Raw genomic sequence first — 6,708 nt, 5'->3', positions numbered from 1 at the left:
TAACATTTTGTGCTTGCACGTTTGATAAAAACAAGATAATTTTTAACATAACAAAAAAAAAAATCAAAAAAAAAAATCTTTCTGACGTAGCTTTTAAAATATCTCACAACATATTTTGTTGAATTTTATAAATACAAAAGAGCTTGTTAATTAACAGTAGACCTGGGTGGATTAGTTTGTAAGTCTTTACTACAACGTCTATAATTAATTGTATTTTGTTTTATTTATCTTTAGTACAATAATAACTACTTAAAAGTTTATAGTTTGTTAGAATTAGTTTTATATTTTTGATCTTGTGTAAAAAAAACATTTGTTTATTTGCATTTTAAGATTTTTTTGTTTGAGATCATTGCTGATTATTAAGAGGAAGTTATGTACAGAAAACGAATAATTAACTTAGATACGGATAAAAATACACTAAAAAGAAAATTTATACAAATACAAATTTTGTTTTGAAAATTGTAGAGAAAATCTTACTTTAGTTGTTTGGCAATCAAATCGTTTCTAAGTGTTTCATAAGTATAGTACAAACAAACTTAATAAAGTGAGTTTTTCAAAATTTTGATAACACTATTAGTGCAAAATTGTTTTATATGTTTGTCTAGCATACTTCCATATTACAATTTTTAAAATTGTATTCGTTGTTTTGTTAGTTTATTAAAATTTTTAACAAGAAATTGCTTCGTTTAACTTTCGCACTTTTTATTTTATTCAAAAGTTTAAAAAACAGAAATTAAAAAACTATTCCAGCAGCTCTGTCGTCTAAGTCACATATATGTGCTTGACATCTTATATTTTCGAAATTTTTGCTAAGATATTTTACTAAGATAAACTAAGTTATTTTTATCTATAAGTTTTTGATATAAAAATACAAAACAACAACTTTACATTAAAAAAAACAGTATTTTTGATGAAATTATGTTTTAACCACATTATTTTGGCTTACAAATTGATAGGTTGTCTCAGATTGTTTGCTGCCTGTTCTGCAAAACTACTCTTTTGAATTTAGTTGCAAAAAGTTTTAATTGTAAATAGTTTTGACTGGAAAGTTTTAGTAGCAAAACGTTTTAATTGTAATTATTTTAAAATTAAAAGTCTTAGTTGAAAAATGTTTTAATTGCAAAATGTTTAAATAGTTTTGACTAAAAGTTTTAGTTGCAAAAGTTGTAACTGTGAAATATAGTTGCAAAAGTTTTAGTTGCAAAACGTCTTAGATATAAAAGTTTTAATTGTAAAACTTTAAGTATCAAAACGTTTTAATTGTAAATATTTTTAAATGAAAAGTCTTTGTTGAACAAAGTTTTAATTGCAAAGTTTTTATTTCGAAAAAAATTATTTGTAAAACTTATAGATGCAAAAGTTTTAACTGTTAAAGTTTTAATTAAAAAAATAATAACAAAAGTTTTAGGACGACAAAGTTCTAATTGTAAAAAGTTTTAAAGATAAAAATTTTAGTTGCAAAATTTTAAGTTGTAAAAACTTTAGTTGCAAAATTTTTTAAATGTAACAATTTTATTTGATAAAATATTAAAATGTATAAACTTTGATTGCAAAAATTATAATTGAATAAGTTTTAAATGCATTAAGCTTTAATTGTAAAATTTTTAATTGCAAACGTTTTACTGTGTTTCGTTCTAGCAAAAACAACACACTTAGTTTTTTGCAAAATACTTGTGAGTTTCTTATCAAATAAAACTGCAAGTAAAGGTATTTAAAAAAAAATCGTAACTTGCTTGAATTTTAATAAAATTCTTATATTACTACAACTATTATCTAAAATACACATTTTTTACTTGCCACATTCCTGTGGCTTTAAAATTAGTACTCAACAATACAAAAAATTACCAAACTTGAAACAAGAATTTTGAATAAATATTTTTAACTGAAATTGCTTGTTGACGTCGCTAAAGCTATTCGCACTGAACGAGAAGAGTTTTAACATTTTTAATAGTTTTAGTTTTACTAGTTTTTATTTTGAAGCATAAACGAAAAGTAAGTTAGATTAGTAAAATTTATTAAATATGTCAATATATTTAATATATTTAAACAAAAAAAAAATGTCTAAAATTATATTGATCTAGATATTTTTAAAAAGTTTGAATTTTTTATTAGTTTTATCTGTATGTTAAAATAAGCATGATAAAAACTAAAACTTGAAGTAAAAATTTATGATTTAATAAATTGTAGAAATATATATTTTTTTTTTACGAGACTGGTTACAGTTCCTTTCATTGTCATTTTTTCTTTTGTTTTTATATCTAAAATATTTCTCGAAGACTAAATCAAAACATAAAAACTTTTAATTAAATTAGTTGATCGTTAAAATATATAAAAAGTTTAAAAATATATAATTAAAATGGTAAAGTTTAACCATAACTTATTAAATTTAGGGCAACAGTTTTTGCAAAAATTTGTTGCATTTACACATTTATTTATGCAAGTTATATATTTTTTTACAATCAATAGTTGATTACATTAATAGTATTACATTCTTTAAATATCTAAAAGTACTTATTCGTAATATAAGAAACAAGCAAACATTAGACATAAGCATTTCAAAGAATTCTTGCCACTCTGCTCTGTAACTACTTGTCAACCCAACAGTATTGTAAAATTTAATCGAGCGTGACGTTTCTGTTAAAAAAAATAAATATTACGTATTACTTCTTCAATTCAATGTTAGTTGGAAACATTAGTATTCTTGCAGTTCTACTATTTAAGTCATTTGATTAAAATTAACAGCTTACTTTGAACTTAATTCAAAACACCAATCAGCTAATATTTTTATATAACGTTTATTTAAATTAATATGTTTTAAATATGTAACCAAAAGTAATGTGAAAAATAGTAAATTTACACTAACGCTCTTAAAATAAATTGTACTTTGTTTTTTAAACCACTGCTTGTTTTACGTCAAAAAAACTGCTCATTTTATTAAATTGCTTTGTTTTTGTTACAATTAAAATAAAAATAATCGTAGACAGTTCTAAAGACCTTGCCTTCAAAATTATCAACAAACAAAACTTCTTAGTTTTAGTAATTTAACTAAATTAAACAACTTTAGTTAAATGTATAAGCAGTTTAAATATTTCCAAGGATTATACATATTTATGTTTAGTTAATATTTATTCACAGGTTTTTATATTGTTTTATAGTACTTTAATTAGTGATCTTAACACTTGTTTTCAGGTAATTTCATTTAAAGTTAGTCTATATAGGTTAAGTTTATCAATAACTAGATTTGAAAAATATTTACGAACTCCTAACATTAAAAGTTATTCAAAAAGAATTAAGTTAAATAAAGTATTTTATTTCTAAGATTACTTTGTTTTAACCGATTCTTAATTATAAAAGCGTGATTAAATAAGAAGTTTAAGTCAAACTATCTTATTAAAGATTGTGATGAAAAACTGTTAATATTAAAAAAAATGTATGAAATATTACTTAAAAAATTAAGTATATAAAGCTTTAATAATATTCTGTTTGTTTTAAACTCAAATTGCTTAAATAAAGTTAATTTCTTCAAAATTTTTAAAAAACATTTCAAATATTCAACTTTTAGTACTGTTCAAAAATTAAAGTTCAATGTAACAACGTTTCTTATTTATTTCATATATTCTAAAGAAACGCTTGAAAAGTTATCATAAACAGAACTATATTTTTTACTACGCAAATTACACAATAAAATTTTATTACAAAACAGTAGTACTTAACACTAATGTTCTAAAATAGTAGTATAAAATTGATTTTTTTTTTGAAACTGTGTATGTAAGTTAAGTTTTAAATTAGTATATTTTTTTTATAGATTAAATTTAAAAAAAAAATAGTACACCGGTAATGTTTTAAGTCCTATATACGGTTTATAAACAAATTCTACAAAATAAAAACATTATTCGTTTACATTAAACCTGTTTCCACTTTTTTTAAATTCCAGTTTGTGAAATTTTTTTATAATATCTATTTTCGACGAAAAATAATCACTAAAATTTTTTGTACAGTTTTTGAAAACTGTTTAAAAATGTAAAATTATAAGTAGTCATACGCTAAAATATATTTGTTTAATTAAAAAAAAATTATTAAAGCTTACTATGTGGTTAAGTGTAAAGACGTCAAATATTTGAAAATATTTTCTAAGAAAAGTTAATTTTAAATATTTTTTGAGATAATAATAAAATAATAAATATATTTTAAATACTACTTAAGTTGAAATTTATTTTAAAGATTGTAAAAAATTTCTTGAACCTACTGCATGTAAGTGATTTGACGTCACGGATGTTTTATATGCTACGTATATAACTACCTTGATCTTGAATATCGTTTATAGTAAACCTCGCCCGATGCAAAAATATTTATTGTGACTAATACATTATTTACAGCTTTTACAAGCTGTTTTAAACTATAGAGCTGATGAAAGATATATCATATATATTTGATTTTTTTATTTATAAAACTTTTTGAAGATATTCATTACGATTAATAAATATGACGTCATACTTATTATTCTCAATAATTTTTTACTAAAGTATTTTGAACCAATTTTGTTAGTTGTTTTTTATTATCATGTACAACTTAACCATAAGAATTTAAAGTTGCATAAAGAATTATTATATATCAATGATTTAAAATCTATCTACTGTATTAGTTTTGATAGATGTGTATCAAGATACATATGTTGTATTTTGTTTAACAGTTTAATTTTGGTTTTAATTTAAAAATTGTAATTATAGTTTGAACTTTTAGTTTTAGTAGAATAGATTTATAAAATTAAAAAACAAATCGTGTACATATAGTTATATAGCTATCAGAACACTTTTTGTTAAACCAAATGTTTTAAAAAAACGTTAAATGTTAAGTATGGTATTCGTTTTTTTTTAATTTTAATGTTTACAACCCCATACATAAGTCAACTTACAACATATATATTGGAATGACGAATGTATAATAATCTAATGATAATGATAATTTACACACAAGTACTTATAATTAAGTTTTTAATAATCTTATTTAATAAAGGAATTAGAGCGAATTCTAGTTGATATAAAATATTTTAAGTTAAAAATATAAAACTTTTAAAGTAATGTTGAAAATCGAATTGCATACTTAAAGTTTGAAATTGTAATCTTATATCAAACAAAACTTTAAACATTTATATTTTAAGAACTACTTATAGACAAAAAACTAAAGTATTATGATTTAAAATTGACTTAAAAACGAAAAAATACAATAGTTAAACAAACTTTGTTAATTAAAAAAACCTAAATAAATAATTTTTTATACTATTTAGAAGATCTATATAATGTATTTTACAAATCTTTTATTTTTAACAATTAAAGAACGAAAATTTATATTACAGTTTGATTTAAATAGCCTGTTTTTTATTAACTTATTAAGACATGAATTGATATTATTTTTTATCCTAAAGTGTTTAAGGAATCTACAGCTAGTTTTGTCATATTTTATGCATTCAGTTTTGCTAAACACAGAATCGTTTTTTACATAAACGATAAAAATATTGAACAAAAATTATGTTTAACATATTTTTTAAAGTATTCTTATGACGTAGGTTTTGAAATATCATAAAGTAAGTTTTAAAGTTTCCTTATATTTGAAAACAATTTTAAAGCAGTTCTTTTGATATGCCTTGCTAGTTTGTAGGCCATTACCAACACGGCTGTACTTGAATATATATTTTCATTGTTTATATTATAATGGTTCCTTCATAACTTTATAAAAATTGTAATTTATTTATCTAATGTTTTATCTTTTTATTTTAGGAATAGTTCTAAAATTTGTGTTATTTTGTTCATTATTGAGTACAATATTTAAAATAATGAATTTCTAAGTAAACTTAAAACTTTTGAAACACAGCAATATACATAAAAAAGTATTTCCTAAAACAAGCTGTTTAGTTTTCAATAAGCATTTTATAAGAAATAAAAGTTATACTAAAAAAATGGTAATTTTTTTTATAACAAAAGTATATTTACTAATAAATAACTGTATGATTGAATACTTAATCAAATTTTCTAATAAAGTAATATCTATCAGGTTAAAGGTATTTAAATCCATTTTAATTTCATAATCATAACAAAAACACTCATAACTGAAAGAATTAGTTTTATAAGTCTTAAATTTGATGTTTTTAAATTGATTGTTTATAAATTTCGTTAAAATGACAGGTTTAAAGTTAAAAACTAGACTTAACCTAGTATGTCACACTTTAAGATAAATATTTAAAGTATTTCTATTGTTTAATAACAATAAATAACTAGTTCATATTTAAAATAATTTTCTTTTTTAATAATCGCCATTAAATAAATTGAAATTCAAAAATTAATTTAGAAATTTTTTCAACCACTGTTTGTGGTAACAAAATATAAAGCTAGAACTAGTAACAATTAAAATATAATAATATATTTTACTAACTAGTGCCTGTTTAAAACTAAAGTTTTTGTTGTAAATATAAATTACATCACGTAAAATTTTAGAATTAATATGTTTGTATTCTAATATCATACATAACTATCTACTAGAGCTTTCTTTTAAGCTATTTTAAACATTCAAAGACATAAACACTTATGTAAGTACTGTTAAAAAGAATTCAAGAGAGTTTGATTTATCCTTGTTGAGCTAACTAACTAATTAGTACAATAAAAGTCTAGTTAATAATAGTACTAAACTTAAGTAACATTTTTTAATCTTTTATAA

This window comes from Thalia democratica, chromosome 1, assembly GCF_965202585.1.
Source record: "Thalia democratica chromosome 1, ktThaDemo2.hap1.1, whole genome shotgun sequence".
Taxonomy (NCBI): domain Eukaryota; kingdom Metazoa; phylum Chordata; class Thaliacea; order Salpida; family Salpidae; genus Thalia; species Thalia democratica.
This window is presented reverse-complemented; position numbering follows the sequence as displayed.